Raw genomic sequence first — 22,295 nt, forward strand, 5'->3', positions numbered from 1 at the left:
TGAGACCTGGCCATGACATGCCAGCAGGTGGCAGCTAAACCACTCAGTCTGACTCCACACACACACACCAGCAGATTATCATCCTTGTATGTTGGCGCCTACAATGTACTATTATCACACAACACAAAAACCTTTGCTGTCTCAAATAATGGCTAACTCAAAACAGTTTAGACTGAAAGGCTGTCTATCACTCTTATCTGCTCTCAGAGCCCTGTTAGCTTTATTTATGATTCCTTTTTCACCTCTTTTAATTTTGAATTTGAAATGCAGTCTTGTCCTTGAAAGCAACAGTGTACATCAGTAGCCTGGGCAACCTTTCATTGCTCATCAAGGCTTGTATTTGCCTGCAATTAATTCAGTGAGCTCACATCAGCAGCAAACTACAAGGCTAAAGAAGCACAGAGTGAGTTCATTTGCACTAAATAAATAATGACACAGATTTATGCCCTAAAGACAAGCAGCATTAGCTACTCTTTTTTTGTTTTGTGTGTCATACCTTGTGTCTTTATCAAGGTAATAGTTAAAACTAAAAGACTGTGTGTCAATTGCATTGTATGCTTTGTAGTAGGAGCAAAAACACAAGTTGAGATATAATACTTTCTACTTTCCTTATTCACCTATTTAATGTTCATAACTTATTACGTTGTTTTTTGTTTGTGTAATTATTAGTGTTAAAAGAGGCACGGTAGTAGTAGTATGAGCCAGGTCCTGCTCAAGGGTTCTTCCCATAAAAGGGGAGATTTTCTTTGCCGCCAAGTGCTTACTAGGAGGTCGGGCTCTGGGTTTATGTAAAGCACTTAGGGGCAGTTCTGATTGTAAAAGATGCTATACAAATAAAATGGAATCGAATAGTACAGTCTTTCAATCAGATGCAGGCCAAGTTAATAAAACCATTTTTTCCCTCAAAAGTACAGTTGAAAAAAAAATGTGTCCATATGACAACGCAAAAGCACACACCTGTCTGAGTGTGCCAGACCAACAGGCGGTGATGTAACCTCAACCCTAAAGCCATGGGGGAAAATCAGAATCCTGAAAAATCAGCCTGCTGGCTCAGCTCTGTAGGTCTGTGTCATGGGCTGTTTGGATTATGTAGCAGTGACCTCTGGCGTATTCTTGAATTTCTGTATTGTATAACAGTATAGTACTTTAATGTGTAAACATGTAAAAGTCTCGATGGCAAGGTTAGCAGCAGCACTATTTTGACCACTTTTACTAGAGGCATTGTAAAAAAAAAAATAGGACTCAAATTCTGATGTGAAGGAGGCATCAGTGAGCCTGTCAGCTAGACATCCACACAGCAAATTGGCTTTAAATAATTAGTGTGTAGGTGAAAGATAAAAATCTGTAATCTTAATATTGTTCACCCCGGTGGTACTAAAAATATTCTAACAGACTCAAACATGAACAGCTCTTTGCAGGGACCTTAAACACATAAAAATAGTTTAAAAAGAAATTACAAACCAGGGACCAGCAGCATGTAACAACAAAAAACCCCTTTCTTAGTGTCCTGCTCCCTCCTCTCTGTAATCATCCTGCAGTTCCTAAAGAGACCAGTTGTAACCTCTAGCTATCTAATGTACTGTCTGTCTGTCCTGCAGTCTTTCTTTCTACTACCTCCTATTTTTACTATATTCCTCCATCTGTTTCCCCCTTCATCCTGATAGCTCCAGGTGCTGTGTCAGCAGCTTGCAGTGTCATCATCCAGAATTGCGTATGGCATCAGCAACGGCACCAAGAGTAGAGAGGTGCTATAGTAAAAGAAATGCAGTGCAAAACAGAATAAGGAGAAATTCAGCAAATTACAGGTTCTCATTGTTAGAAAATAGTAGTTCAAAGTTAGTAGAGTAGCAAAGCAAATGTTCATGGTTGACTTCTGTGTGAACTTTGGTTTGATTCAGGGGCTATATGTGACATTATGGTGATAGGTGGTTACATTAGGTATGATAAACAATGCCTGCATTTTACATGTAAATTATCATCATAGATACTTTATTATTTATTAGCATAATAATTTGAGACAGGTGGGGTTTAAGAATTTCTGTAAATTTGTATCTGTTCTTTTTTGAACAGCTTCATCCACCGCTTTTTGTTTGTAGAAGCTCTTTTATGAGTAACTGTAGAATACTAAATGGGGTTTTCCTCACTTTATTGGATGCACTTATAAATTGTGCATTTCAAAACTCCAAACTAAACTACAGTCCAGTGTAAAGACACCATTCATTTTTACTTTCTAAACTGTTTGTTTTGATGCACTTTGTACTTGACAAGGATGTTTGTCTTTCACTGTGCTCTCCTAATTTGTTGCAGAAAGACTGGTTTCATGGTCTTGCATTTGATTGCACCAAAAAGGCAAGGGTTTTCGCAAGACTTTAAAACAGAGAGATAAATTGACAGATTGATTAATCAACAGAAGAAAGTCTCAAGTAATTCACCTTATCATCTTCAAGATGGCCAGACAGGAGAAAATTTGTCAAATTTATGTTGTATGTCAGGAACACTTCAAGTAACAACTGCCAGTGTTGATGCCAAGGTTTAAAAAAAATCTGATGTACAGCTGGTTAGATGTTGTTTGTATGCGTCACTTCAGCCTCATCTTGCTAATGGGTTTGATTTTTATCACCTGAATTACTTTTAAAAATGATCTGGAAGGCTGGTAGGATTTATGGTCTCTAAGATTAGCATGCTTTTAGGGAAGAGGAAGAAAAGGAAGGTGAAAGGAATCCTTACAGGCTCATATTCTAAAAGTTAAATCATGGCACAAGAATCAGTATCAGATTTCAACAAGCCAGTAAACATCTCTATTTTGTTACATATAGAAAACACACAGGATAAAAGGGGCTCAACAAACTATAAAAAAGACCACAGACAGGTACAATCTTGCATGTCTATTGCATCCAGGACACTGTTTTTTAAATCTATTTGTACAGGTATATGATTTTGTGTACATGTCTCTCTGTCCAGTCCAGATGTGAGTGAAAGTAAGTCGTTAGTGGAGAATGTATTATGGTGTATCTGGGTCAGGCAGCACCCTCCCTGTGGCAGCCGCTGCAGAATCTTGTTGTAGTAGACAGCTGTTATACAAGAAACACTAGCTGGCCAGTTCTGCAGAACCTGTGCACTCTCTGTGCTCCCACAGAAACGCACACTATATACAACCTTAGTAGTAGTTCTGCATCACTTTTTGAATGTTTAAGCAACTTGACGACTACACATCTGCAGCTGATGAATTATTATTGTGATTATTGTCTTTCTGATTTTCTTCTGATAGAAGTTCAAAAATATGATGTGTTATGACTGTGTTGTTCTAATACAGACAATTCTAGTACACCATTTACACATAATTGCATAACAACATACAGCACAGCCTGCATATATTGTAGCTTTACACATTTTCGTAATCCAAAGTCTAAGTCTGCATCTTGTACATCTTGTACATTGATGTCTGTTGTAAAGTCCAGTACATTACAGATAGAACAACATCTTTTTGTTGCTGGCAGATGATGCCTGATATTATATTGCCACACAGTAACATCACCACCATAGTCAGATTCCTGTTTTAACAGCACTGGGAAACAGACTGATAGTACCTTTGGATCGCACAGGGACGCAGCCGAGACCAAGACAAGCCAAAGCCATGGTCAGCAACTGTCTGCTCTCTCCTTTTCTTTTCCTCTGTTTCGTTTTTCTGTCACTCCTCCTTTTCCTCTGCGCACCCCTTATCATCAGTGACGCCAGCTCATTTACTCCAGTAGGCCTTCGTAAAACATTTCTGTGCATGTCCAACATCCAGACTAACAACATCTGCAGACACAGACCCTCCCTCCCCCCTACAATTCCTCACCCACCCACCTGCTGTCCCAATCTCTCCTCCCTTCAGCTGCCCCAACACGTCACTAAAAAGAAGTGTTTCTTCTCCGGTCACAGAATATGTAAATGCTTTTGCATGCACTTTGGCCTTGCTGAAAACCACATCACACTCACAGGGAATGATGCACCCTACATTTTATCACAATGTCAAACCCTATCCCATCCTTGTCGTCTCTATGATTCACCCCTATCCCCTGGTGTCAAATGGTAGGATCCTGTCTGTGCATGGCCTGTCCCTGACCGTAATCTCTTTATGATGCAGTAATATGTGAAGGGAGGGGGGTTCGGCCACCAAGTATTAATGTATTAATCCACCACATGCTAGGAATATGTATCACATGCCCTATCTTTCCATTGCTGCCACCAAAGATTGATGATCCAGGAGTGAGTTGTGTGTAAAATCTTTTTTGTTTACAGTAGTACCGTCAGTAAACTTTGAAACCTAAACTTTAAAACTTTTAGGGCACAAAAATGTAAATGTAGTAACTCCATTTTAAAAAACTAAAAAAATCTTTAAAAACTTCTTCCTCACTGATAGTGAGTAGTCAACATCCCCATGTGGTTACAAAATAAACACACACACAGTAAGTGTATGGGCACCCTGCTCGGTAATCTGCTGTAATCTGGAGCTCTGGCAGTTCACAGACTTTTGAGTAGAGCTGGTTGGAGCTGGCAGTCTGCTCGAGGAGCTTTCAGCCTCCCGCCGTGCCCAGCAATGACACAGACATAGCAGCAATATGCCAACACACACCGCGTGTCTACACATGCCTTCAGTGTGGTCACTATGAGCACAAAGAGAGGAGATCGTGGTCATGAATATTAAATCTACAGTTGCTCCTTGTGGCTTGCCTCAGTTATTTACAGCTGATTTCCTAAACAGGACGGCTGGGAGGACCCTAATAGCTTGTGGTCCCTGGGGTTGTTTGTCAGTTGTGGTATTGAGTGTTCTATGAAACATCAGTGCTGGATCACAGACCTTTCAACCACATATTAACTGCTTGGTAACCTGAGCTTCTTGGATAGGACCCTAATGGATTGTCCTGCCTGAGGAGAGATTTAGGCATTTGATCATTTTATTATTCTCCTCTTCTACTCGACTTAAAACTCACTTTTACAGACTTGTTTTCTAGTTTACTATTTATAATTTAGATAGATCTCTTGGTTCTTTTTCCTCAGAACATGAATAAATCATAGCACCCCTATTCCCTCTATCCACAGCTGCACACCTGCACTATTGTTCAGCCTCCCTCCTCCTCTGTCCCTCTGTTCATGTTATAACAAGTGTGGTCTATGTGTATTTCTATCAGACTGTGAGACCTCTGTAATGGCAAACAAGGGTAAATGACAAAAAAAAAACAAATAGTCTTATTTATAGTAACCTGCCACGTCACAGTAACCTGCCACGTCACAGTCAGTCTGGAAAGCCACAGAAAATATCAACAGTATAACAGCAGGTTAAATGTTCAAGGGATTATTTTCTGGCTCTGCACTCGATGTTTACCCAATATTAACAGATTCCACTGAAAGTGCTCCAGTACTGCCCCTTAGTGGCACAGTATGAACACTACACAGAGTCAGAAAAACAATGTATTTGTGCACTGAGGGAAATGCTGGGCTCATTTGTGAGTGCTGCCATATGTTAATCATACAGTTTCTATATAAAAAGATTTACCAAAAGGATGATCCAGCTGAAAAACAAATCTGTGTATGCATATGCACAGCTGTAAACATCTTTATGGAGACAATAGGCTTCCATTGAACAAAGCAGCATTTTATTAATCTGTGCTTACCATGTAGCTCACGTGTTTAATCTTTAGTATGAGATCTGTGCACTTTAGGAAATATTCCCTTTTTTGTTTTTTCAAAAATCATCTTGCATCTTTTTTTTTGTTTTCATATAAAAACAGTTAAGATGATTTTGAGGTTATTGGTATAGGTACTGGTTGAGAGTGCTTGAGGTATATATTTTTTGCAGTTGAGTGTGAGGCACAAGAACATCAACAGTCACAATCCCGGAGCATGTTTCTGTGGACACGCTTGCTGAGAAAAGTGGCAGCAGGAGATCAATGTTTTATCATCCTGTGTTGTTGTAGGGCCACCTCTCCTCACTCAGTCTTTTTGAGTCTTCTGTATTTCCCCAAACCTCATCAATATTGCAGCATTGTTCCTAAAGAGGCAGTAATCAGGAAAGGAAATATGGAGAGAATAATAGGGCTGCATAAGCCAGAGGAAAAAATGTTTCTATTTTGTTCTGTTTGGCCAATTGTAATATCTTTTGTCTGAACAGGGTATTAATTTGGAAACATGCAGACAAATTAGCATAAATTACTCCACAGATACACACACATTGACATACTGTATCTACAAACTAGAACATTAACCAGCAGGAGCTTCAGTTAAGCCTACAAGTAAATCAATTTTAAAGCCAAACTAAAGAATAGTTGTATCTGAATACTGAATGAAATGACCTGATGTGCACTGTGTAGGAAGTTACTTGTGAATTATCACCACATCGCATTACTGTTTTGGTTCCCTCAGTTCTTTCTAAATCCAATTTCCAGGCAAAGCAGGCAGCTGTTTTAAACTATAAACAGTATTATAAATTTACTGTAAGCTATGCTTCAGGAGAGGGTGAAAACTGAACCTACATTCCTCAAGTCACAAGAAACAGATGAATGAATGTTGCTGTGCATCTGCTGGATGAGTAACTAGGCAACTGAGTTCAGCATGTTAACTTTATTTTGTGATTAACAAAAAAAGATGCCGGTAATTAAATTTGACTCTTATGCTATAGTCTAACCTGCATTAAAGCATAATATCAGTTCTGTGTAGATCAGTGTCAGGAGGGTGGGAATAAATGCTGGTATCATGTAGCAGTGATGAGTCTGGCTGTGTGTCTGTGTTGTTCTCTACATGCGCTTGTCACATACTTCAGCCAACACTATTCTGCCAGTGTGTGTGTGTGTCTGTGTGTGTGGCTGTTTGTGAATGCTTCAGCCATGTTGCTGGAATGGCACAAGACAAGCCATCGCCCATGTTATTTTTAACTGCGTGTCTCCATGGAAACCGGCACATATTCTGGGAGGGGGTGATCTCCTGCTGTGTGTGTGTGTGTGTGTGTGTGTGTGTGTGTGTGTGTGTGTGTGTGTGTGTGTGTGTGTGTGTGTGTGTGTGTGTGTGTGTGTGTGTGTGTTAAGGAAGACTCCTACTGCTGGTCATAGTGTCAATGGGTGTGTGTGAGGACTTTATTTGTTATTCCATTGTTATGTACTGTATCATCATTACATGTAGTGTGTGTGTGTATGTGCAAACATCTATATCTTCCAGATATATATTTAGACACAGATAGAGAGAAGGGAGGGAAAGGGCTTCTAAGGCAATGGAGGGAACACCGAGGTGCTGTACTAGACAACAAGGGGGGATCATTTACCTGAAATAACCCAAGCTGGGCTTTCAAGTTCACTGAACAAAGGAAATATCACTGTGCCTGATCTCCTATGTAGATAAGCTGTGACTTAGCAGTGTTAAGCTTCCAATGAATTCTTGATTTGTGGCTGTCAATACTTAGGAACAAGCACTAAAACCACTGTTTATGAAAGTAATGACACAATAATGCAATAAACATCAGGTAGGGCTTGCTCACAGGAGCTTTAGAAATGCCAGTTATTTTGGTCCTCTTTGCTTAACATGCTCATCAATCATCAATACTGGCATTTTGTTATTTATAATCAGCGGATCAATGAGTCTACAATGACTAAGACATTCCTCTGTTGTTGGGTAGTGGGCGAGGTTTTTGTTCGGTGAGAACATTCTGCTATAGATTCAGAAGCCATCCACCAGTTATCAAGTGAGTGAACGTAGTTGTTTCTATGGAAACAACTTAAAGATTAAAGCTGTGAAGAGCGAGAGCTGTGCCAGAGTGATTCCCATAATGCCTTGTGCCTGGGGATCTCAGGGAAAGAGCGAGGGAGGGAGAGAAAGAGAAAAGAGGCAGACAGAGAGGGACAGAGGACGAGTGTGTGTGTGTGTGTGTGACTGCTCAGTTTGGTGTCTTTGGTCATGTGAGCTGACACTAAGTGGGGATTTGTAGCACAGCACCTTTTGTGCTGAGAGATACACACACACGTAAAAACTTGGGTGTTGTTAGGTAGGATGTCACTGCATCGACTTAATCTGTTTTCACACATGAACTCTGTCCGACTAGGTCTGGACATTGCCTGGAGTCACCCTTTAACACATGTAGCACACAGCAGGAGAATGTCACTAATGTCTCAGTTACATTGTTGTAATACAAATATAGGCTATAACCTCTTTAATCAAGGAAGTATAAAAACATATCTGGTGGCTTTGTAAAGTTGGATTTTGTCACATTCACTTATAATGGGAACATGCTAATTTTTAGCAGATTCCATGTTTGCAGTGTTAGATTATCTGTTTAACATTTAGACAATATAAGTCATTAAAACATCTCAAGGCGAGGCTTGTCATCAGCATCCATCCCATGGGGATCCTACATGTCACCAAAATCTTATGGCAATCCATTACATAGCTTTGTTGCCCAAATAAAACAAACCTGCACCGAGTCTAAACCCCTAAATAGTGGTTGTTTATTAGGTTTTCATCCCCACGCCGTGAAGAAACATAAATTCAACACCCCAATTATGTCCACAAAATGTAAGTGGAAACACACACACACACACACACACCCTTAATTGCACCCCTGTCTCTAATTGTTGCCTTTTCCTCACACTTCACAGTCTTTTCATCTAAACAGCTATTTGCATCTTTTCTTCTTTTGGATTTAATGTATGTGCCTCCTCCCTGTGTCCTCCTCTCTCTCCCTCTCCCCTCCCCCTCCCCCTGGGTGATGCCAGTGCTGTTGTCAGGCTGGAGCTGAAAGCAGCCAATCGTGTGGCTCTGTGCTGAGGAGCTCTGGGGTGATGTTAGGCAGTTTCATGCTCATACGATGAGCTTTGCCAAATGTAGGTCATGCTTCTCTCTCTCTCTCTCTCTCATACTCTCACTTTTAAACACACACACACACATAAACCTCTTCACCCCTTCCCAGATACACTCACACAGACAAGGTATAAGGAAGCGTGCATTTTGTCACATAAGTACACACTCATAGGTACAGAACCACAAAAGTGTACTTGTATCATGCAGATCCCACCACACACACACTTGGTCTGACACTAGGCAGTGTGGCACTGCTTCATGGTAGCACTCTTGCATATTTGGTAACAACTGGTGTCCTCACAGGATGGGCAGCTTGGGATTCTGCTATTGTAGCCAGTATATTCACAGATAATAAAAAATTGATTACAGGGTAAAATGGAACAAAAAAACTACTCCTGCCTTCCTTTGCCTGAACTCTTGTTCAACTGCTTCTGTCTGTGCTGCAGTATGGCACAAGCAGAATTATGATGTGAACAGCAGCAAGAGGAGCCTGCAGATTACATATAGATGATATATCAAAGAGTTAAAATGAGCACACTGGATTTAGAGAAATAATGCAAAAGAATGTATGTTATGGTGGAGATTTTCATATTACTAGAATAATTATGTCCAGCAGTGCTGCCATAACTTTACACTTGCCTTTAAAGACATTTCCAGAAATATCCCTGGTTCACGACAGTGTCTACAGGCCTGTTGCTGAGTGTTTTTTTTTTAAATCTATACAAATATTTATTTTCACAGCAAATAATAACACAGTGGTTTTAAGGACTTACACTTACTTTTCTGGGCCTGTCTGATGTGGGCAGCATAAGGCCCTACCCTCATCCTATGGTATATATTGTTATTTTATACAAAAACGTGAGTCCAGTTAACTTGAACTGAACAAGCCTATTGTACTTGGATACACCATCGCTGACTGTAATTAACTATATTCACAGACATATGAGAGGATACTTCACAATTTAGTAGTTTGGAAAAACCATTACTGAAACTACTGACATTGTAGTTTATATAAATACATAACAGGTCCTGCCTCAAAATCCTCCTGAAGTAAAAGTACTTTTATTCATTATGGGCGTTAGACTCATATTTAAATAAAATCAGTAGTAATATTTTACAATTGTACAGTGTAACAAAGACCCCAGTCTAGAGAACAAAATTACAGTAACCTTTACATGAGTTTGGTTGCCTGCAGGTAAACAGTGTGTGGAGAGCAAAACAGTCAGTTACACTGTGTTAACAAACAAGCTAACCCATCATCTTTGTCAATAACATCTTAAACAAAGCCATTCCAGCCATTTACTCTGTTCACTAAATGGTCATCAACAATATGCCTTAGAAGTTCATATGAAGCATCTAAAGTTGGTTGATGGACATTGGCTAAAACTGAAAACACCTTTCATGTCTGTATGTATGTGATGTGACATAAGTTTGTCAGATATCAGATGTTGCCAGTTACTGTGCATGCACTAGAAAACTAAACGAAGTGGCTGTGAGAAGACCTTTGTCTTAACATCTGTTTTGTCTTTGGCTTGTTTTTGTATCTTCTTATGTGCAGAGTTGATAAGACTTTGAGAAAATAGGAAAGTAAGTGAGTCAGCGGGGCACACTAAGGGACTGCTCATGTATAGAGTGCAGAGTCTAGATAGACATTTAGCTGAAATCATCAGACTTTTAAGTGATGGGTTCCAAGACTGGTCAGAAATAGATAGCTGTTTAATCAGGTGTCACGGTAAGTTTGTGTGTACTGATGTTTACCAAATGGATTTATTATATCACACGATCAAATTGCATAATGACTTTTAGCTCCTTCATTGACACAATGAGAGATGTTTTCTTTTAAACTGCTTTATTGTAGAATATGAATTAGCATTATACCAGGAGCTACTGACAAATATACAATACACACACACACACACTCACACAAAGCTCCTCCTCAGAGAGAGAATCATTTCTACTTCCCTGGGATGCCACTGCTAGGTTGACCTATTTTTGTCCAGACCTCTCACTCTTTCTCTCCCTTTTTTTCTCTCTCTCTCTCTCTCTCTCTCCCTCTCCCTCGTTCACCCGCTCCAGCCCCATAATTCACCCTGCTTAATAATTCACTACAGCTTTATAAGCCTCTACTCAACTAAACAACAGACTCAGGGAAACAACAGATATATTTTGCAAAGCCACATAAATAGAATAATGTGCACATATAACAAATAATGGACTGTATCTAAGGATATGTGTATGTCTGTATGGAAAAGAAAGGACATAGGTGTACTGTAAGCAACTTTTAGCTGTAGTATAAGCCAGGTGAGTTACATGTACCACAGGGCATTCATCACTTTTAGATGATGAACAGACTTAGACTCTAACATTAAAAGAAACAGAGATAATGAGGGTGGTGCTGGAGTGTTGTTGCAAAACAGATTATTTGCAAGTCTATGCACAGAATCACTCCGTCTTACGTGATTGGATGGCCAGATTGGGCATGAACCAATAAGGGCACCAGGAGTAAGAGAGCAGGCATGGAGAGTACTCTCGCTGATGCTGGGCACACCCTGTAGCCCTGTGTGTGTGTGTCAGTCAGTGGCTATAAAATTAATGTGTATATAAGTTTGTTATTATTTATGTATTTTGTGTTTAAAAGCCCAGATATTTTTTTCTTCAACAAAAAATTTCCAGCCTCTATTATTTTACATCTACCTCCCCCCCCCTTTTTTTTTTAAATCTCCTCTCAGGAGCCGATCCAGAACAAAGGCAACTACTGTAATATATTCTGTGCCCATATTGTCATTGCATTATAAATAACACTTGCACCTCTGCGGGATTTGCATAAGCCAGTGTACCTGTGTGAATCTTTAAATTTCATGCTGTTATTTCTGAATTTCCTACTTGGTCTATTTTTGAGAGCTTTAGCAAGAATGAGGTTATCCAATATGTTTATTTGCACTCTTGCTGAGATAAGGTAAGAATACCACTGTTACTTCTGTCTTACTTCTGTTTATCATACAGCTAGTGGCTAGTTAGCTTCACATAAAGACAGAAACCCAAGGAGAGGGCTTATGTGGCTGTATCTAAAGGTTTCAAATTTTTACTACCGTACTTTCACCTGGCAATGTTATATCCTATGTCTCTGACCACAAAAATATTAAAGTCTGATTTGTGGTTTTTATAGGGGTTAGTTCTCACACAATTTTGCTGCCACATTGGCTAAAATTTACACATATAATTTAAAGACTTTTTTAGTTTAGTTTATTTTAAAACATCAATTGAATGTCTAAAATACCCCACACATAAATCAAGGTGTCATTTTCTCTCTCATATGGAGCACCAGCAGTACTTGAACAGATTGGTTGGAATTTTCCGACTATAATATTTACTCTGTTTGCATGTATGCCAGTTTCACCGCTGGTATAGCCAACTTCTTTGATTTAAAATGTGAAAAGCAAGCATTTTTTTAGGTATCTGGCCTAGGATGGTTTGCTTCTCATCAAAAAGCGTCTTCACTTCTTACTGATCCGATTCCCAGCTTTTTGTTTTTGCAGTTGTTTGATAGCTGTTCCACTGATCCACACCAACAGTGTATGATACCCAGTCTTCATGCTATGCTAAGCTAACTGCTGCGCCGTAGATTCATATTTACTGTTCTGTTGCACATATGTAACTTTATGTCTACTATAACTATTACTTTAGGTAAAACCATCTATGACAGCCTTCTTACTTCATTCCCATGCAACATATTCAACAACGAGAGCGCAGAAAGAGCAGGGGTGTCAGCTGCGTGAGCGTGTGTGATGCTGTAGTCTGATCGATGTGACAGTGAGAGTGAGTCTCCTCAAAGAACCCCGGCCTTATTGCTCTTCTCTTACACACTGCCCCTTCACACACATGACAAACTGTGTCACACATACAGCATATTTTATATTCTGCTCCCTTCACTGCTTCTTCTTTAGTCCTTCTCTTTCTTTCTTTTTTTCTTTGTACACTTCAACTCTCAGCTGCATCTCGGATTCCAGCCGACTGCAGTTATCGCGTTATCTCTGTTCCACATCCTCAGCTGACCAAATACTGGTGGCCTACAGCCAAGTTTAGTGTCTAAACCATCATAACCTTTGCAGAAAGAACGCCTACAGCAAAGTAGCAGCAAAACAGTAAAGATTGGTTGTGAGACATGAGATTGGTTAAAGATTGGAGGAAGCTTTTCAGTAGGACTAACAGATGCCCTTTTAAACATAAAACAAATAAAATATATGTACAGAATACGGAGTTAACACACTTTTTAGGAAATAGCTCTCTGACTATTAAGATATCAGATGCAGTGTTGGATTGTAACAATGTAACATTCCTTGAATGTATCATGTAAACATGCCATTAGTGCTTAATCAATGTAAAATCTAGCACAAGAAAGTTTCGCCTGATTAAATAAAATGAGGATCCAACTGTTAATTACCTCCTTGATCTGTTGAAGAACTCTTGACAGTTTTTGAAAGAGCCCGGAGATACAGACAGGTTTTAAACCCTGGTTGGGGATTTCACTTACATTTAATCCCTAAAGAGTTGAAGTAGATTGTCTGTGGTGTAAAATGTGGAGGAATGAATAGAACTGCTGCAAAGGGTTTAACATGGCTTTAAAAATTTTGAAGTTTGATAAAACTGTCTCACTAAAAGGTTTATGAATAGCTGTTCTGGAACTTTTGATCATATCATGAGTTTCTTCACTAAAGAAAAATTTGTCACTAATTTGAACAATTGTTCTGATGATTGCTGGCATAAGTTCTCTTAATTGGGCAAATTTGCAAATACAATAACTCAAAATAACCCTTGTCTTATTTCTACACTGAAAGAAGCTGTCCATCTTAAGACACTGTCCATAAGATTCTTGTTTTGACAGATTTGTGTTTAAAGGTGATGGAAACATGTATGGTTTCCATGTTTCCATCACCTTGCAGGCAGGGTGGGCCTGATGGTGATCATGTGGTACCAAGTTCACAAAAACCTAACTTTCAAGCCCCAGAACAGCTGCTAAACAGATACTATTAGGTTTCTGTATACTGGTTATCTAACCCTGCTTGTCTACATAGAGACAAACTTGGGACAATACTTAAAATGATTCATCAGTGATCAATGATCACTTCAGTCCCTAAAGCTGTTTATATTTGCTTGTCTGCTACAATATAATGAAGAATGACTGGCCTAAGATGATGAGTACATAACCACAGTAAAATCACACACTTCTGCATTCACATACTCATCATGCACACACACTCACACTTGCAGTAGAACTGCCTGAAAGCGGATTTGTAAATTATTGGAGGGATTTTATGTAGACAATAATAACATGACAAGGTTCTATAGGTGAAGGAAACATCTGTTGTTGAGTTGCCTTTATCCCCTCTTCTGGACTTTGAAATATATTTGAAAAGATCTGCCAACACATCATGACAGCAGCAGAAATGAGGAATAACAACATCAAATCAACCAATATGTAAAACAATTATAAATGCTGACAAGCTCAAAAAGTCATCTGTCAGCCACACTGTGGCTGTGATTCTCCAAACTGCTCAGACAAGAGGATCAGTGTAAACAGGCTAATAAGCATGGAGGCTATGACTCCTGTTTTTAGATTCTGACTCAGTGTGAGCTTATGGCACAGCTCCAATCTGAGTTAAACAAAGCATCATTTTGTTTTTGGCAGTACTAAAAGTTATCTGTTGCTATCTTTTAGCATTTCTTTGTCAGTTTCATAAAAAAGGCATCACATAAAATATAGTATGTTAAATAATGCCCACTAAGAAGATTATTTAACTTACACTTTTGCATCTTTTTGATTGAGTCACAAACTAGAGAACAGTCTTAAAATTGCAATAATACAGCATAATAATAATAATATTTACCTTTTTCTTGAGTGCTACTGTGACATGAATAAGAAATGTTAAATGCTATGAGAACAAATGAAACATTTGACCCCCAGCAGTAAGCTTCTGTGCAGCTATATTACAAGTTCTAAGCTGAATCCTGCTCTCAATCCTGCCTCTCCTACAAAAGGACACAACGTAACAAGATCAGTGTCAGTCGTATCCAATCTATCTGTTTACTGCAGAGTTAAGCAAGGTATTTACTGTTTAAATCTGTTTAAAGGCTTGGATACCCCAACCCCATTACTTGTTACTGTGGCTTTGACAACAGATACCCCATATCAAGCCATGGTCTTAATATGTGTTTATGTACAGCTAAACTGTTTTCCCACTTTTTGGGGACAATCCAAATGCTAGACTGAAGAGACAACTGTTTGACAGACAGTTTGTCAATTCATTAGGTACACCTGCTTAAAACTGTAGAGGGTCATAAGGAGATGGCGCCAGCTGTATCCGAGCAGTCTCTCTGATTTTCAGATACACTGAAAAAGATCGCTGGTGATTATGCAAATTGTTATTTACTGTACTTAACCACTGGTCTACACATAGTATGTATGCGCATATATTGACAATTTTACATTCATTTAATATAATACTAATGAAAAAGTGAGCCCTTAAAAGAGCATGTAATGTTTGAAAAAGTGCACTCAACACTGACGACTGTTAAAACTGTAAGACGGGGAGAACTAAATAGCGTATTCCTGCTACTGAGCAGCAGTCTTTTTTGCATAATCTACATTTCAATAATCCTAAAGTTTTAAAATCCCTCTCATTCATCAACTTCTCTTTATCTGCATCTGTGATTGGTATAGATTTACTGTTATAAATCAGAAGGGATTAATGGCTTTTACCTAGATTCACCTCATCAGTGCATTTCACAGAACCATAAAGAGCATCTGACAGCCTATAGACTCAACAATAACATGATATAAATAATGAGCAAGCTGATCACTTTATTTATAAATGTTAATCTGTAATCATAGATGAAAAAATGCCTTAAAACAGCTGCAGTGAACTATTTAGCCATTGTGACTGAACATCTCTGGCAACCGTGGAAGATGGGACAAGCACTAACATTTGAGGGAAAAAGACACAGTTGTGTAGCAAGCTTTGTCTCATTAGGAACGACCTGTTTTTAGGCAGAGCCTCTGACTGTACTGTAATGAGCTGTTAAAAAGAAGAAAAAATGTATAATGTATTATCTCCCCTTTTATCCTGAGGATGAGAGGAGGGCCGGTTTCTGTGGGACCTCCAAGTTCTGGTCATGGATCTGTGTACATGTGTATTTGTCTGGTGCGATGTACAAGTATTTCTATCTATTTGTATCTAGGCATGTAAGTGTTTTTACATTCAATCTTTTGTACATCTATGTACAGAGAGGAAAGTACACAGAGATGCAAGAGAACAGCAATAGAACAGCACAAGCCTAGACTTTTTTTTTTTGATGGAAATGAAATTTAACTTCAGTAGAGCACAGGAAGGAAAAAAGGAAAAAAAGCCAAAGCTACATTGCTTGCGTAAGCGGTTTACCATACGTGATAATGAGTGATGTGATTGTGTGAGATCAGTTCTATCAGGGCTGTGACCACGCTGCAACGATAAACATCAGATGGTGTAAATGCACTGCACAAAGGTTCAGCTGGGGCACTATCATCCTCAGGATCACTGCTTCTGATCCACTGCAAACCATATGGCTCTGCCTCACTTTAACATGCATGGATTAAATGTCTGGTTGCCCATCTACACATACTTGAATTTGTCAGTTCTACTTTATGTGCAACTCAAAGATAAGTAAGTGATTGCATTTTTAAAAAAACACCCATGTTATTTCTTAAATACACCAGTTAACAATAATGTTTTGCAGTTGACTTAGACACATAAAGCTGTACATCAAAATAAATAGTATAGCAATTATTGTGTTTCATTTTCCATAATGATAAAGTGAAAGCAGAGTTCATCTGACTGGTGAAGTCCTCAGCTGTTAGATCTTAACTGATTAAGAACTGACAAGGGGAAATAATAGGGATTGTGACTTTAATATGTTAGGCTATTAATCTGCTATCACATTTCATCTGTGGGGACTTGGCCTCAGTGGAGTAATCTGCTGGGTAAGCCTCAATCACACACACACACACACACACACACACATTCACACACTTAACGCTGAGGAGTAGGTCCCACAATTGGTTAATTGCAATTTCTTGCTACTGTAATTATTCAACTGTGCAGTGATAATTACTAGATCATAGAATGGGAGCAGGATCTGTCAGGATACTGTAATTATTTTTTACATATTGTATCCAGAGTATTATTACTGGATAAACAAGCTATTTCACCTCCTTTCCTTGTCCCTGGATGCATTTATACCTGAAGGGGTATTGGATGGACTGGCTTTGGTACAACCATAAATCCTCAAAGAAGCATACCTTAGAGACTTCAGTCTTACTTGAACTGAAAACATCCGAATGCTGGGTCAGGTAACCCTTGGTACCCCATACCCCATGCCAAATTCTGTTGGTTGACATTCTGTAAGGACTGTGACGGTTACACAACTTTTACTTAGTTCAATTCTTGTTTTTGATTTGAAACTTTTCCACACAAACTTCCCCATCAGGAACAAGCTTCTCCACCATTTTCGTAGTTGTCATGGTGACACATCTGAGCCTTTTATAATGTGTTTGATGCTACGTTGCAAGAGCTATCATGCTGAAAAAAAGTGCTGCTTGCATGTCTGTAGACTCTTTATCTCATTATTCCTCTCCTCTCCTCTCCTCTCTCCTCTACTTTGTAACAGATGTGGTTGCCTGCAGCGTTTTGCTTACGCATCTCTGGCCTGTCATCCGGAGGTACATTAGCACACTCATCGAGCAGGCCAAAGTACATACAACACGCATGAAAAAGACCACATACAGTGCATACTCACACTATTATGTTTAAAGTGTCATGTCTCACTATACTTTTTGTCGTATGGAGGTAAATTGGACTTTTTTTAACACAGAGGTTCCTAAAAAAGGAGAGTCTGTCTTTGAAGGAAAATAATGAGGTGTGTGTATGTGCGTGTGCTCGAGTCGTGCGTGCATGCATAATGCGTGTGTGTAAGATACAAAAAAATGGTAGGCTTTGGTAGGATCTCTGATACAATCAATAGTGACAGATATATGGCTAATTAGTGCAGCTCTGGCTCGGCTGTCCTCACCTCTCACCAGCCTGCTGTGAAATTGGATTAATTTACCTCGCCTTAATGCACTGCATCAGTCGTGGAATGCAACCGATGGCAAGTTTCTTTCATGAGAAGAGATTTGTTGCTATTTTGGAAAGAATTGTGTTTACATTTTTGGTTAATCCATAATACGTGTTGTTAGAAACTGCTGGCTCTGTATTTGATACACGTGTCTACATAAGGTGGTTAGTGTTGACTTCTTCAAAGGCAGGGGTTGCAAGTAGTCCAATTAGGTTGGCTCGTCTTTATGGCGTACTAAGGTACTTACAAAGACAATCTGTTTCTAAGGAACTCCTTAAGAGCAGCTCAGTACTTAAAACAAGCAGCAGGCAACCTCTCCTAAGCTTTTTCTGACTCCATCTGTTTCTATCTGTGCTGAAGCTCTTCTTTTCAAAAACCATCTCAACTGTCCTTTGGCTCTTAATCCCCAGTTGACACTTATAATCTCTGTTGTCCATGTTCTGGACCCAGCTAAAGCACATGGTTGGAACATTATTGATATAATTGGCTTCAAATCCTGTTTTTGTCATCTACTAACACCAGGCTACAACCACTGACAGCACTGGTCATTGTTGGTACTAACAGCCCTGTGGAGCTGAGAGAATAACCCATGTCTCAAATACCTGTAGGTGACAGTGTGCCTGGATGATCAGGTGAACATCTAGGTGAGCAAAAATAGTTCTTTCTTGTGCTCACTCATCATTTTTATTTTTAATTTTTATGCATCTTCCTTTTTATCTCTGTGTGTTGAAACATGACTGCTCTGCCAATAGCACCCCTACGAACACCCATCTGTGAGAGCCTCGGCATGGGATTTTCTTGTGATCCTGGGAGGGAATCTCTAAGAGAGTAAAGGAGAAGGCAGATACAGTCAATAAAGGAGAAAATCTATTGATCTAATGAAGCAGATATCACCATCCAAAAAAATAGCAATTATCAATTAATTTTAAAACCAAATCAACAGTAATATATAAATGCTCAAAGAATACTTATTTCATGAGTTTGTGGTAAGAATCTATAGGATCACTGAGGCGGACTGTAGTGCACACTCAAACCATTTTCAGTCACAGTTTAGCAGGTAAAGCCACTAGAAACCTCTTGGTTAGGTTTAGGAAAACGCCACTTAAGGTTGCATCTTAAGGTGGATTTCTCTGACACATTCATTCTTTCAGGGTCCATAAATAAAAACAAATCTCTCAGATACACATGTAATCTAATAGATCCGTCAGATGTTTGTGGAAACAAAGCACTGTACACTACTGTACAGTAGAGATATTCACTCACTGTGCTTTACACACACTCACACACTGAGAATGATTGCTGACTGTGTGCGTTTCTTTTGGTCCCTGGCCATCTGTCAAAGATTTTGGGTGAACAGTGATGATGATGAAGTCTCCAGATAGAGTGGACAGCAGTTTAGAAGAGTTCAGTTTAGCATGTCACAGGAGGCTGGCCCACACACACATCAGACAGACATTTATGCAGGCACAGGCCTACAAGATACACACATGGGTGTATGTTTCTGTAAATATATTGCTTCATAAATTTATTGATAATAAATTATCAATGTAAGTCTAATATCTGCCAGTTAAATACTGACACCAGGTGATAATTAACTTAGCCAACATCAGTGTAAAAAAATAATCATATTAGTGAAATGACCATAGATGCTAAAATATTTGTGTGCATATTAGATGAGGAAATATTTATCTCTATATCTTTTGTAGCAGTCAGAATGCCATAAACATGTCAGCCTTGAGTTGAGATGTGCTGCCAATAAAAGTGTTATAAAGACATACATAAGACATAGATTAATAATAAAAGGCACCTTTAAAACATGACAACATCACACACAGACAGCTGTGAGCAATTATTTGCTGTAATCTTTGCTGTATGGTGCCAGTATTCTCCCACTGATTATGTGAGCCAAATATCCAGTTTGCTGTCATTTTTGTGATAACTGCTCAGCTATACCAGAACCCCAACAACATGAATGAGCCAGAGGCCTGTTTGCGCAGACAAGGAATCACCCTCAGAGAAGCAGCGTTCCAGTCGGCTGACTGTTGTGCTCTACAGACCAAGAAGTCCTGCATGCATGTTTTATTGCAGGCTACAGAGCAATAGCAACAGAGACACGGGCACTTAAAGCAGAATTTCAAATGACAACATGAGAGACGGACAGACGAGGCTTGCAGAGTTCAGCAGATCATGTGTGTCAGGGTGTGTGCATTTTTACGTGCGATTTGGTAGCGTGAGTGTTTCCCTGCTGGTATGGAAAGGCTGATGTGTTGAGTTTGCAGTGTTTGTGTGTTACTGTATATGAGGCAGTGGAATCACTCCAGTCAAAATTACCATGGAGGTAACTGGGCCATGAGAACAGAAAATGTGCAGTGATGATTTTACTCTCCATGACATAAGAGACTCCAAAGAGCTAAATAAAATACAATGCGTGTCTGTGTGTGTGAGCCAGGCAGAGATTGCAGCTGGGTGCTCTGTTGTCTTGTGCGCATAGTAATAACAACACACCCGCCCACGTGTGATAATAAGTGGACATGCTGTCCATATGCTTTGCCTTTATATCTCATTTTGTCATTTTTACTTTAAAATACGAAACAAATTATACACATAAATAAAAATCTTGGTCAAAACATAAAAGTAAACAAATATCTTATGCATTAGACACATTTTCTAAAACGTATTACTAAATGTTAGCATGCTAACTACATTGCCAAACACTACAGATGTGAATGTGTTGACAATGTGCACATTAGTAGCATAGCATTTAGCTTGCTGAGCTGTTTACATGGTTGGCAACTTTACTGGTATTATTTAGCATTTGTCAACCCTGTCAGGGCTGTTAGCATGGCCTCTCCTTATCCTTCTTATCGCTACCGTTCTCTCTGTTATCAAACTCTCTCCTCTCCGGCTTGTAAGTGTCTGGGTGGAAATCAAAGTGCATTAAACATTAAATATGCTGTCAAGAGGCAGAAGTCTCTCCATGCTGCTGATGGGGAAAGTAGGGCAGTGAGGAAGGAGGTATAGATGGAGAAAGAGGAGGAAGAGGAAGAGAATGGACACAGTGATGCAAAGATGGAGGACAGAAAATTAAAACAGATGGAGGCAGAGACAGAGACTCTGGGAAATAAAGCTGTGAGCACGAGAGTTAGTCATCACACATACTGGATTTAAAAAAAAAAACTGAATCGATGCTCTTGTGTGTGTGCGGGTAGGTGTGAGACAGACAAGATGTGCATCCTAACATACCTCGTGCGGTTGACACCAGATCTCCTGCAGTGCGCTTACAGCACCACACACTGAACAGATTAAGGCTGTTGGCCAGTAGTACAGTATGAAATAAGTAAATATGTCTCTAGTCCTTCTTTTATTGTTGAAGTTTTCATGTTTGTGAAAGTAAAAAAAACACCACCAATGATCAAACCACACTGCATTGCTGGCTCTTAGTCTCTATCATTTCTTTTCTTGCTGTGTATAAAACAAATAGTTTTAAAAGACAATATTGTGTGCTCCAGACATAATGCTAGTTGTACCTCAAGTACGAGCAAGGGAAAATGTATGACCAGCAAGAGAGCGGGAGAGAGAGAGAGAAAGAGATTGACTCAGCTGAAAGGTTAAAGCAGGCCTCCTTCTCTGTCCTGTTACTATGCAGACTACAGAGATAGAGTCCCCTGCTGCCACAGGCCATGTTCAAATTCAGATTCAAAGTCAAATTTGCTTTAATCGTATACCAGGAAGAAGCTAGGGTTGTCAGAGCAGTACAATATATTTGCTAAAGACCAATATGCTCACATTAAAATCCACATTGTGTGTCAGGGTGTGTTTGTGTTCTGTGCCTGGAGAGCATAGATTACTGGTAATTCTGCCCCTGAACTCAAATGTGATCCCAGTATGTGTGTAACCCAAGTTCATGTGCATGTAATTGGATCCCACTTCATGCAACAGTATTTAATGTATGAGTCAGGCATTATTCTGGGTTTGTTATACCCTGATTTTAGCTTTGCATTTTTAGATAAGTGTGTACAAGCGGTAATTATGCTTAAGATTTGCTACTTCCTACATTCAAATAGTCAATTGAGATAGAGGGCAGTGGCAACTTTCTTTCACCCAAATTTAACCCCTACATTATTTGTGGCTGAGAAGGAAAAGTTATTGACAGAGGTGTGCTAGAATAGTGACAAATATTCCATCTAGTGGAATATTTGTTCCATCTAGTGGAATATTTGTCAATCAAAAGTTGGGCCATTTATGACAGCTGCAGAGCTGTTAGACCCAGGATTGAATACTTGTTTCAGACAAAAGCCAGATATCAGTAGTCTGAATGATTC

General features: G+C 39.3%; 2 protein-coding genes across 2 annotated transcripts in view; one reads left to right on the forward strand and one right to left on the reverse strand.

Annotated features, from left to right (window-relative positions):
• Nucleotides 1-22,295, forward strand: part of ace2 (angiotensin I converting enzyme 2) — a 46,446-nt gene that overhangs the window by 11,983 nt on the left and 12,168 nt on the right. The gene's annotated exons all lie outside the window — the stretch shown is intronic.
• Nucleotides 1-22,295, reverse strand: part of nhsb (Nance-Horan syndrome b (congenital cataracts and dental anomalies)) — a 33,047-nt gene that overhangs the window by 7,818 nt on the left and 2,934 nt on the right. The gene's annotated exons all lie outside the window — the stretch shown is intronic.

Source organism: Parambassis ranga, chromosome 3, assembly GCF_900634625.1.
Source record: "Parambassis ranga chromosome 3, fParRan2.1, whole genome shotgun sequence".
NCBI lineage: Eukaryota > Metazoa > Chordata > Actinopteri > Ambassidae > Parambassis > Parambassis ranga.